The sequence below is a fragment of the Pseudophryne corroboree genome, chromosome 8 (genome assembly GCF_028390025.1).
Source record: "Pseudophryne corroboree isolate aPseCor3 chromosome 8, aPseCor3.hap2, whole genome shotgun sequence".
In the NCBI taxonomy this organism is placed as follows: Eukaryota; Metazoa; Chordata; class Amphibia; order Anura; family Myobatrachidae; genus Pseudophryne; species Pseudophryne corroboree.
This window is the reverse complement of record NC_086451.1, coordinates 307,587,586-307,600,920: the sequence shown is the minus strand read 5'-3', so window position 1 is coordinate 307,600,920 and position 13,335 is coordinate 307,587,586. Positions and strand designations below refer to the sequence as shown.

Sequence of the window (13,335 nt, the reverse complement as noted above, 5' to 3'; positions counted from 1 at the left end):
TCGCACAGCGGCGATACTTTTGTACTTGTTGAGTAACTCCCAGCCAGCGCAGCTCCTGCGGCTGGCCGAGAGTTGCTCATCGCTGCCCCTGGTTGCAGCGGCTGCGTGTGACATCACGCAGCCACTGCGGCCTGCCTCCCCGCACGGTCTGGCCACCCCTGTGTTGGCCGGACCGCGCCCCCAAAACGGCGGCCTAACGCCACCATGCCTCCACCCTCCCGCCCATCGACCGCCTCTGCCTGTCAATCAGGCAGAGGCAATCACTAGGAAATGAGGGCCTTCAGCATATCAAAGCTTGCTGTCCATCAGCTAATCAAGAGCCTGCGGCGCCGGCGCATGCGCAATTCCGACCCGATCGCTGCGTTGCAAACAACTGCAGCGATCGATCGGGTCAGAATGGCCACCAATATGATAAGTCTAGAAAGCATCATCTATTGTCAGTGTATGGGTCCAGTATATGTCCATTAAAGTTACATTATGTGTTAGGCAGGGCCGGACTGGCCGTTAGTTTTGCTGGGGGGGGGGAGCCCCGGTGGATATTTAAATGAAATAAATTTTAATTAGGGAGATATTGCTGAGGTAGGTAAGCAGCTACATGCAAGGAGCACAGGGATTAAACACAGCTTGGCAGATTCTGGGGTTATTGGTGTGCGGGGCCACCTCCCCGACGGCTGACCCAATCAGGAGAACTGGCCTTGCCTGAATCCCACCCGGCTGTCAGCACCTTGTGTGCCGATCAATTTTAAAGGAAGGGAGAGAAAGAAGGCTCTTGTGTGGGCGCACTCTTGAAGGGAGAGGAAAATTCCTATAACATATAGAGAGAAATACTTAAAACATAACTTTTAATGTTTATAATGAAAATACCCATATAAATGATCCTTATCAAAGAAAAAAAATGTGATAATTAGAATTAGTAAAATGTTCTGGTCTGTTTAATCACACTTGGTAATTGGAATGGTTGTAGACATTGATTGGTCTTACCCCCAATTCCCCTGACCAGCACAGAATATCTGTGTTAATAGAACCAGGGAGTGATCATAAGAGTTATTTAATAAGTAAGACCACTTGGGCTACTTGATTGAAAATTGGTTGGTCTCCTGCATTCAAATGAGCTGGACTTTCTGACGTAAGCCACAAAAATTAGTATTAAGCCTCAAAAAGGAGAAGGTAAGGGGGAAAGGAGAATTAGTGGTGATGCTGCTGTTGGTATTGCAAACACATATGGAGGGAAATGGTCCCAACTCTACAACACCGGGTATTCGCAGGAAGTCTCCTCTCCTGGTACTGACCCGGCCCAACGCTGTTTGGCTTCCAAGATCAGACGAGATCGGGCATTGGCAGCGTGGTATGATAGTAGAGAATTTTTTGATGTTGCACCAATGAGAGTGCACCTATGTAGGAAACGGAAGAAAGAGGAAGAACGGGAGACAGAAAGAAAAAAGAAAGAAAGGACGAGAAATGAAAATAGTATATAGAAGAGAAAAGGAATGAATCAGTATAGCGTAATTGAGGGATCTGCTTTCTGCGTTAGACACAGCTCAACAAAACCCACTTTGGTGGTATTGTGTTCCGTGAATCGCAGATGAGAGTCCATGAAGCAATAGTGAAGTATGAGCAAAACCCGGAAGTGAACAAGCCCGTCAGGGCGAAACGCGTTTTCCGAGAGGGGGACCACACTCAGAGTGATTTCTCAGCTCCTGCCTGGGCACATGACAATGCCCTAACCTGCCTTCTTTCTCCAATTTTGGTGACCGTAAGCCTACAGCTGCCCTGTGCACATCCTGCACAGACAGCAACACACTCTGTGTATTTACTATATATGTTTCACTAGACAGCATGCTAATAGCCCTGTAGCATACGTAGATATATTTTTTGGTAGATAGTATTATTGACTACAAGCCTGCTGCTGTCCTGTGCATACTTGGCACAGACGGCAACCTTTTGATGCACACTAAACTTCCATCCCATCTGATTGGACCTACTGGTGCTCTGTATATAGTGTGCACAGACAACAACACATTAAGTGCATTTATTAATATGCTTGATTATACAGCGAATGTTTAGATCTGTGTATCCTTATCAGAGTTCCACTGCCGTTCTGTGTACATTTTGCACAGACCGCAACCCCTGATGCGCTTTATATTAATCTGTTGTATGTTATTCCATGTCATGTGGACTTGTGTAGCACACACATAAGCTCTTTGCTACAGCACTACTGTCTAATAACTTAATACAGCCCAAATTGTCTTTTCATCCCTTTTTTTCTTCCCTTATTTTTCCAAAATTAATATCTGTTAAAGTATTTATACTATTATGCAAAAAAAAAATTTTCCAGCAGAGGCCGGTATTTTGTCTGATAATTATTTCACTCATCGTGAGCCTCAGCATGTTCTTTGAACTTCTAAACTTTATCCTAATATGCACGTTAAATACCTATGTGAATTTTCAAATCGATGCTTAATTTTTTGATAGTTCAACCCAGTATATCTTTCATACCTTTTGCTCATACTTCACTATTGCTTCATGGACTCTCATCTGCGATTCACGGAACACAATACCACCAAAGTGGGTTTTGTTGAGCTGTGTCTAACGCAGAAAGCAGATCCCTCAATTACGCTATACTGATTCATTCCTTTTCTCTTCTATATACTATTTTCATTTCTCGTCCTTTCTTTCTTTTTTCTTTCTGTCTCCCGTTCTTCCTCTTTCTTCCGTTTCCTACATAGGTGCACTCTCATTGGTGCAACATCAAAAAATTCTCTACTATCATACCACGCTGCCAATGCCCGATCTCGTCTGATCTTGGAAGCCAAACAGCGTTGGGCCGGGTCAGTACCAGGAGAGGAGACTTCCTGCGAATACCCGGTGTTGTAGAGTTGGGACCATTTCCCTCCATATGTGTTTGCAATACCAACAGCAGCATCACCACTAATTCTCCTTTCCCCCTTACCTTCTCCTTTTTGAGGCTTAATACTAATTTTTGTGGCTTACGTCAGAAAGTCCAGCTCATTTGAATGCAGGAGACCAACCAATTTTCAATCAAGTAGCCCAAGTGGGTCTTACTTATTAAATAACTCTTATGATCACTCCCTGGTTCTATTAACACAGATATTCTGTGCTGGTCAGGGGAATTGGGGGTAAGACCAATCAATGTCTACAACCATTCCAATTACCAAGTGTGATTAAACAGACCAGAACATTTTACTAATTCTAATTATCACATTTTTTTCTTTGATAAGGATCATTTATATGGGTATTTTCATTATAAACATTAAAAGTTATGTTTTAAGTATTTCTCTCTATATGTTATAGGAATTTTCCTCTCCCTTCAAGAGTGCGCCCACACAAGAGCCTTCTTTCTCTCCCTTCCTTTAGTATATGTACTCTCTGGCTCTGGGCGCACCACCAAGCAGGACAACGTTATTTATCGAAGTAAAAGACATAGTCTTTTCTTCTCTTTTCCTATTTTGGAGTGCTTAATTGTCCAAATTTTGGTTCCACAGTATTAAAACAGTACTATCTTTACCAGTGCCCGATCGCCCTTTGTCTAGTCTGCTGATCAATTTTCTCAACACCCCCCTTCCCTTGCTCCCGGCCATTCTAAATGTGGTGTCGGCCACCAGCCAATCAGAGCTTGCGGACCAGCAGCAGCGGCTCTTGATTGGCTGATGGACCACAAGCTTTGATATACTGACGGCCAGCGCCATGTTTCAAATGGCCACCCCCGCAGGAGGGCGTCAGTGAGGAGGACAAGTAGCGGCAGCAAACCAGCAGCAGCGGCGGCAATGAGCACTACTGGGGGATTTTCTGTATCTGGCACCTCTGGGGGTATTTGTATATGGCACTACTGAGGGCATATTTAATGTGAATTTCAGCTCAAATTGTGGGGGGTAATGTGAATTTCAGCTCATACCGTGTGGGGTAATGTGAATTTCAGCTCATACTGTGTGGGGTAATGTGATGTTCGGCTCATACTGTGTGGCGTAATGTGAATGTCAGCTCATACTGTGTGGTGTAATGTGAATGTTAGCTCATACTGTGTGGCGTAATGTGAATTTTGGCTCATACTGTGTGGTGTAATGTGAATGTGGATCTTACTGTGAGGCGTAATGTGAATGTGGATCATACTGTGTGGCGTAATGTGAATTTCGGCTCATACTGTGTGGCGTAATGTGAATTTCAGGCTCATACTGTGTGGTGTATTGTGAATTTGGCTCACACTGTGTGGCGTAATGTGAATTTCGGCTCATACTGTGTGGTGTATTGTGAATTTGGCTCATACTGTGTGGCGTAATGTGAATTTCGGCTCATACTGTGTGGTGTATTGTGAATTTGGCTCATACTGTGTGGCGTAATGTGAATTTCGGCTCATACTGTGGCGTAATGTGAATTTGGCTCATACTGTGTGGGGTAATGTGAATTTCGGCTCATACCGTGTGGGGTAATGTGAATTTCAGCTCATACTGTGTGGGGTAATGTGATGTTCGGCTCATACTGTGTGGCGTAATGTGAATGTCAGCTCATACTGTGTGGTGTAATGTGAATGTTAGCTCATACTGTGTGGCGTAATGTGAATTTGGGTCATACTGTGTGGTGTAATGTGAATTTGGGTCATACTGTGTGGTATAATGTGAATGTGGATCATACTGTGTGGCGTAATGTGAATTTTGGCTCATACTGTGTGGTGTAATGTGAATGTGGATCTTACTGTGTGGCGTAATGTGAATGTGGATCATACTGTGTGGCGTAATGTGAATTTCGGCTCATACTGTGTGGCGTAATGTGAATTTCGGCTCATACTGTGTGGTGTATTGTGAATTTGGCTCATACTGTGTGGCGTAATGTGAATTTCGGCTCATACTGTGTGGTGTATTGTGAATTTGGCTCATACTGTGTGACGTAATGTGAATTTCGGCTCATACTGTGGCGTAATGTGAATTTGGCTCATACTGTGTGGGGTAATGTGAATTTCGGCTCATACTCTGGTGTAATGTGAATTTCGGCTCTTACTGTGTGGCGTAATGTGAATTTCGGCTCTCACTGTGTGGTATAATGTGAATTTGGCTCATACTGTGTGGCGTAATGTGAATTTTGGCTCATACTGTGTGGCGTAATGTGAATGTGGCTCATACTGTGTGGGGTAATGTGAATTTCGGCTCATACTGTGGCTTAATGTGAATTTGGCTCTTACTGTGTGGGGTAATATGAATTAGGCTCATACTCTGGTGTAATATGAATTTCGGCTCTTACTGTGTGGCGTAATGTGAATTTGGCTCACACTGTGTGGGTTAATGTGAATTTCAGCTCATAATGTGGGGTTATTTGAATTTCGGCTCATACTCTGTGGGGTAATGTGAATTTCATGTCATACTGTGTGAGGTATGTGGATTTCGGCTCATACTGTGTGGGGTAATGTGAATTTTGGCTCATGTTGTGTGGCGTAATCTGAATTTGACTCATACTGTGTGGCGTAATGTGAATTTGGGCTCATACTGAGCATTTACAGTGCAGTGCCAACTGAAGGCACATGGAAACAAAAGTTTCAATTCTATGTACATCCAAGGCACAGTAACGGTGCTGCCCCCAGGAACCTTTCGCGATGGCACTGCTCGCACCCCATATTTATGGCCTTGTGTACTGATCCTGCCTATTTTGGTGTTGGCTCCGCCTACCATTGATTTGGTGTCACCCACATGGGGCCACTTCTAGAAATTTTTTCCAGGGCCACTTTTATTTCCCAATCCGCCCCTGAATACAGGGATATTCTTGAGCAAAACTTGTTTCAGTCTGCTTGTGATTTGAGACTGGGACGGAGGTTCACCTTCCAGCAGGACAATGACCCAAAGCATACTGCTAAAGCAACACTCAAGTGGCTTAAGGGGAAACATTTAAATGTGATGGACTGGCCTAGTCAATGACCAGACCTCAATCCAATTGAGAATCTGTGGTCAGATTTAAAGATTGCTGTTCACAAGCGGAATCTATCCAACATGAAGGAGCTGGAGCAGTTTTGCCTTGAGGAATGGGCAAAAATCCCAGTGGCAAGATGTGGCAAGCTCATAGAGACTTATTCAAAGCGACTTGCAGCTGTAATTGCCGCAAAAGGTGGCTCTACAATGTGCACGCTGAAGTTTTCTGTTATTTTGTCCTATTTGTTACTTAACAATAAAAAAAAAAAACATCTTCAAAGTTGTAGACATGTTCTGTGAATGCAAACCTTCAAACAATACATTTTAATTCCAGGTTGTGAAGCAACAAAACATGCAAAGGGTGGTGAATACTTTAACACTGTAACTGGCTCGGGGAACAAAACATGAAAATTTTCGGTCCATGGCCAGGAAACTAACCAGACCTTAATCCCATTAAGAACTTGTGGTCAATCCTCAAGAGTTGGATAGACAAACAAAAACCCACAAATTCTGACAAACTGCAAGCATTGATTAAGCAAGAATGGGCGGCCATCAGTCAGTATGTGGTCCAGAAGCTGATTGACAGCATGCCAGGGCGAACTGCAGAGGTCTTGAAAAAGAAGGGTCAACACTGCAAATATTGACTCTTTGCATAAACTTAAAGTACAGTAATTGTCAATAAATGCCATTGACATGTATGAAAAGTTTGTACTGTAATTTTACTTTAGTATACCATAGTAATATCTGACAAAAAGGTCTAAAACCACTGAAGAAGTAAACTTTGTGAAAAGCAATACTTATGTCATTCTCAAAACTTTTGGCCATGACTGTACATCCAACTCTACATAGCACACAGCATAGGACGCACTCTAACTGAACTTTGCCTATGTTGGGACAACCTGGTATGCCTCTACAGTTGTAATTTTAGATACTTTTAAAATGTGTACATTGATGGTACTTACATGCGCCCATTCCTGGTGCATGCATAACACTAAAGACACACTCTGCAAACAGGCACATATTAAACTCTGTCTCATCCAAACTTTATATAGATTCAGAGGCAAACTCTGGATTTCTGGAGGGGGGTTTCCAAATCATTGGCATTTCTATAATGGGTGCCCACACCACCACAAAGGGTCTTTGTTCCAATTGTTCATTTTAGAGTGATTGTCACCAGCCCATGAAGGATGCAATATGCTGAGACAGGCACAAAACGACATTGACTGGGGAGGTTTGTTTCATGGTAAAGACACATCGGAAATGTGGGTAGCTTTAAAAGGGTTGCTTGATAGCAATATTCACAAATTCATTCCCATGAGCAGTAAACGAAGTAGCACTAAACATAAGCCAATGTGGCTTAATAAGGAGGTCAAAGAAGCAATGGCTAAAAAGAGGCGTGCTTTCAAAACATTTAAAGCTAATGAAGGGGAGGAGTCATTCGTGAATTACAAGGAATGCAATAAAAAAAGTAATCAGAGCAGCTACAATTGTAAACGAAAAGCAAATCGCTATAGAGAGTAAAACCAATCCTAAAAAGTTATATAAATACATAAACAGTAAAAAGTTAAAGAAGGAGAACATAGGCCCATTAAAAGATGAATTGGGAGCTTTGGTAAACGATGATAAAATAAAAGCTGAAATACTAAACAATTTTTTTACCTCAGTATTCAACAGGGAGGATCAGACGGTGAGTGTAGTGCATAACGATAGTGAAGGTAATGACTCTTGGCTTGATGCTTGTTTAAGTGAGGAAGTAGTCCTGGAGAGACTGAGCAACATAAAGATTAATAAATCACCAGGCCCAGATGGTTATCATCCGAGGGTTATTATGGAGCTTAGGTCGCAACTAGCAAAACCACTATACTTGATTTTCCATAGTTAAATTACATCAGGCATGGTACCAAAGGATTGGTGCATAGCTGAGGTAGTGCCTTTATTTAAAAAGGAAACTAAAAATAATCCTGGTAACTACAGACCCATTGGTTTAACCTGTATGGTGGGTAAAATATTGGAAGGTATTTTGAGGGATAGCATAGAGCAGGGGTGGCCAACCAGTCAGTGACAAAGAGTAAAAAAATCTTGTTAGGTACGTCAAAGAGCCGACATTGAGCCGATGGCACACATGCAAAAATGGAATGTGGCCTTGTGCCTGTTAGACCACACCCCTGGTATAAAATACATTGAAAAAGCCAGAACGACATAAAATAATTTTTTTAAAGCCAGATCCATTGAAAAAGCCACTTTCACAAAAAATAATTGAAAAAGCCAGATTCACATAATAAACTTCAGCTCCCCCATGTGTCACTCCAGCCAGCACCCTCCTGTCACTCCAGCCAGCTCCCCCATGTGTCACTCCTGCTAGCACCCTCCTATGTCATTCCAGCCAACTCTCCCATGTGTCACTACGGCCAAGACACTCTCCTGTGTCACTCCAGCCAGGTCTCCCATGTGTCACTACTGCCAAGACCCTGCTGTGTCACTCCAGCCAGCTCCCCCATGTGTCACTCCTACTACCACTCTCCTATGTCACTCCAGCCAGCTCTCCCATGTGTCACTACTTCCAGCACCCTCCTGTCACTCCAGCCAGCAACCCCATGTGTCACTCCTGCTAGCACCCTCCTATGTCATTCCAGCCAGCTCTCCCATGTGTCACTACGGCCAAGACACTCTCCTGTGTCACTCCAGCCAGGTCTCCCATGTGTCACTACTGCCAAGACCCTGCTGTGTCACTCCAGCCAGCTCCCCATGTGTCACTCCTACTACCACCCTCCTATGTCACTCCAGCCAGCTCTCCCATGTGTCACTACTTCCAGCACCCCCATGTGTCACTGCTGCTACCACACTCCTATATCACTCCAGCCAGAGCCCCCATGTATCACTCCTGCTACCACACTCCTATATCACTCCAGCCAGCTCCCCCATGTGTCACTCCTACTACCACCCTCCTATGTCACTCCAGCCAGCTCTCCCATGTGTCACTACTTCCAGCACCCTCCTGTCACTCCAGCCAGCAACCCCATGTGTCACTCCTGCTACCACACTCCTATGTCACTCCAGCCAGCTCTCCCATGTGTCACTACTTCCAGCACCCCCATGTGTCACTGCTGCTACTACACTCCTATATCACTCCAGCCAGAGCCCCCATGTATCACTCCTGCTACCACACTCCTATATCACTCCAGCCAGCTCCCCCATGTGACACTCCAGCCAGCTCTCCCATGTTACTACTTCCAGCACCCTCCCACATCACTCCTGCCAGGACCCTCCTGTGTCTTTCCATGCAGCTCTGCCATGTGTCACTCTAGCCCACCCTCAGGTATCACTACAGCCCCCCCATCAACTCGTACCATTGCAGCAGTCCCTAATGTGTCCTCTGTTTGCTTGTGGGTGTCTCACCTCTAGTATCTGACTCCTCCAGTTTTCAGTCCCTGTAGTGCTGCTGCGTGTCTGGCTGGAGTGCAGCGGTTTCTGTATCTGTTGTGGTCACATGATTTAGAGTGTAGGGAGCCACATCTGAATAAAGAAAGAGCCACATGCGGCTCAAGAGCCACAGGTTGGCCACCGCTGGCATAGAGGATTGTCTGCAGGTTAATAAGATTATTAGCAAAAGTCAGCATGGATTTGTAAGAGGCAGATCATATCAAACTAACTTAATTAGCTTCTACGAGGAAGTGAGCGAGAATCTTGACCAGGGAAAAATCAGTGGATGTGGTATATTTAGATTTTGCAAAAGCCTTCAATACAGTGGCTCAAAGGAGACTGATCATCAAATTGAGGGAACTTGTCCTAGGATATACTATTTGTACATGGATATAGGTAATTGGCTGGATAACAGAGTACAACGAGTAGTGGTCAACGGAATGCTTTCCAGCTGGGCACCAGTAGTCAGCGGAATACCACAAGGGTCCGTACTTGTGGGGTCATTCCGACCCATTCGCACGCAGCGGTTTTTCGCTGCGGTGCGAACGGGTGCGGAATGCGCATGCACGGCGGGCGCAGTGCACGTGTGCGACATTGCCCGGCGACAGGGGTTGCTGGTGTACGTCGCGGCTACCGACGGAAGCGGTCGCAGCGGCGACCGCTACGAAGATTGACAGGAAGGAGCCGTGGATGGGCGGATCTGGACCGTTGGAGAGCGTTTTCGGGGAGTGGTGAGTAAAACGCAGGCGTGTCCAGGACAACGGAGGGCGGAGGTGTGACGTCAAAGCCGGGCCCATCATCACTGGATCCATCACACAGGGTAAGTAAGTATGTCCAGGGCTGCTAATTTCTGCTTGAATTTTTTTTAGCTTAGCAGGGCTGCACAAGCGATCGCATCCCTGCTAAGCTAAAATACACTCCCCCATAGGCCTGGACTGTTGATCGCAGCAGCAGCTAAAAGTTGCTGGCTGCGATCAACTCGGAATGACCACCCTGGCCCGCTACTATTCAATATATTTATCAATGACCTAGGAATAGGCCTGGAAAGCACAGTGTCAATTTTTGCAGATGATACTAAACTGTGTAAGGTAATTAAGTCAGAAAGCGATGTGGAGTCTCTACAGAATGACTTATTCAAACTTGAAACCTGGGCATCTAAATGGGGAATGAGGTTCAATACAGGAAAAAGCAAAGATATGCATTTTGGGACAAAAAACACACATGTATCCTATACTCTTAATGGGGAAAATATAGGAACACACAGTTGCTGAGCATGTTGCAATATCTTCAGTGGTCATCTCTGTTCACTTGTGGGTAGCTACTACACTTGCAATGCCTCGCAGTTTCGTCACTGAAAAGTATCGCTACAGCATCGGCATTGCAACAGCATCTGAATCAGGCCCCCGGTATAGCCCTGGGGTTGCAGTCAGCTTCCCGATGGACGGGATCCCGGCTCTTGAAATACCGATGCCAGAATCCCATCCGCAGCAGTAACACGGCATCTAATTCCCGACACCTGGAATTGAAATCCTTTTTTCGGCGGGATGCGCTTGCGTCCTGCCGGGCGGGGGTTTAGGTTTAGCCATTAGATGGGGGGTTAGGGTTCAGGGATGTGAAGGTTAGGGTTAGGTACCGGATAGAGAGGGTTATGGTTAGGCACTAAGCAGGGGAGGTTAGGGTTAAGCACTAAGCGGGGAGGGTTAGGTTTAGGCAGCGGGGAAGGGAGGGTTAGGGTTAAACACCAAGCGGGGAGGGTTAGGGTTAGGCACCACCAGGGAGGGTTAGGGTTAGGCAACCACAAGGGAGGAGTAGGGTAGGTAACCAGTGAGAGTTAATGGGATTAATGGGGTGCTATCGGACTTCATCATGAAATCAGACTGAACCCTAGCCCTGGGCATAGAGGTGTAGGGTAAAGATGTTGCAGGGTGGAGAGGGGTGGGGTAAAGGTGACACAGAGTTGATAATTGTGGGGTGAGGGAAGCACAGGGTGGAGAATGGCTGGGTAAGGTTGGCCAGGCCACTAATAATCATTACTGAGTCAAAGCTGTTTGAAATCAGCCCACTAAAACCATTAAAACAGAGGAACCAGGCTGCCTGTGAATTCATTAATTTTATAAATGACATTGGCCCTCATTCCGAGTTGATCGCTCGCAAGGCGAATTTAGCAGTGTTGCTCACGCTAAGCCTACGCCTACTGGGAGTGTATCTTAGCTTCTTAAAATTGCGACCGATGTATTCGCAATATTGCGATTTCAAACTACTTAGCAGTTTCAGAGTAGCTTCAGACTTACTCGGCATCTGCGATCAGTTCAGTGCTTGTCGTTCCTGGTTTGACGTCATAAACACACCCAGCGTTCGCCCAGACACTCCCCCGTTTCTCCGGCCACTCCTGCATTTTTTCCGGAAACGGTAGCGTTTTTATCCACACGCCCCTAAAACGCCGTGTTTCCGCCCAGTAACACCCATTTCCTGTCAATCACACTACGTTCGCCGGAGCGAAGAAAAAGCCGTGAGTAAAAATACTATCTTCATTGTAAAATTACTTGGCGCAGTCGCAGTGCGAATATTGCGCATGCGTACTAAGCGGAATTTCACTGCGATGCGATGAAAATTACCGAGCGAACGACTCGGAATGAGGGCCATTGTTTTCCACCTCTCTGGTTTTAAAGTATAAGCACCCTATGGGCAATATTTACTAATATTCGTGTTTTGGCTGTTTTGAAGGGTGTTTGAACTCGAATGGTATCGGGTGCATTTTACTGCAACTTTTTGAATCCTGATACGATCATTCACTAAGCTGCCGAGTTTTGCACAATCGTTTTTTCCGATGTCGATGTGATTCGTAATATCAGGCAGTGTTTTACGGGAGTGATGAGTAAAACACTGCCTGAAAAAACACAAGGAATCCCGGCCGGATCTGTGAGATCCGTGCAGGGCTTCATTGTGTACCTTAAAAAGTTGATTAAAGTCTTTAAAAATCTGTAAAAAAGTGCGTGGGGTCCCCCCTCCTAAGCACAACCAGCCTCGGGCCAGAGGTAGGTACAGCAGTGGCCTACTGTACCGTAATGCTATATATTATATACTGGTGGTCAGCAAACTGTGCAAAACTGAAATGCACCACAGGTATGGATGGATAGTATACTTGACGACACAGAGGTAGGTACAGCAGTGGCCTACTGTACCGTAATGCTATATATTATATACTGGTGGTCAGCAAACTGTGCAAAACTGAAATGCACCACAGGTATGGATGGATAGTATACTTGACGACACAGAGGTAGGTACAGCAGTGGCCTTCTGTACCGTACTCCTATATATTATATACTGGTGGTCAGCAAAATTATGCACTGTACTCCTACTATATACTACAATGCAGCACAGATATGGAGTGTTTTTCAGGCAGACAACGTATACTGGTGGTCACTGTCAGCAAAACTCTGCACTGTACTCCTCCTATATAATGCTGCTGCTCCCCAGTCCCCACAATTAAGCAGTGTGAGCACAGATATATGCAGCACACTGAGCACAGATATGGAGTGTTTTTCAGGCAGACAACGTATACTGGTGGTCACTGTCAGCAAAACTCTGCACTGTACTCCTCCTATATAATACTGCTGCTCCCCAGTCCCCACAATTAAGCAGTGTGAGCACAGATATATGCAGCACACTGAGCACAGATATTGGATAAGGAGCGTTTTTTTCAGGCAGAGAACGGATAAAACTGGTGGTCACTGATCAGCAAAACTCTGCACTGTACTCCTCCTATATTAATAATACAAAGCAAGCACAAATATTCAACAATGAATAAAAACGGAGAGGACGCCAGCCACGTCCTCTCCCTAACATTTCCAATGCACGAGTGAAAATGGAGGCGACGCGCGGCTGCTTATATAGAATCCGAATCTCGCGAGAATCCGACAGCCGGATGATGACGTTCGGACGCGCTCGGGTTAACCGAGCCATACGGGAGAATCCGAGTATGCCTCGGACCCGTGTAAAATGGGTG

General features: G+C 45.3%; 2 pseudogenes; one reads left to right on the top strand and one right to left on the bottom strand.

Annotated features, from left to right (window-relative positions):
- Window positions 1-1,240: 1,240 nt before the first annotated feature.
- On the bottom strand, window positions 1,241-1,359 carry LOC134950235 (5S ribosomal RNA; annotated as a pseudogene).
- A 1,399-nt stretch (window positions 1,360-2,758) lies between these two features.
- On the top strand, window positions 2,759-2,877 carry LOC134950234 (5S ribosomal RNA; annotated as a pseudogene).
- The last annotated feature ends 10,458 nt before the right edge of the window (window positions 2,878-13,335 follow it).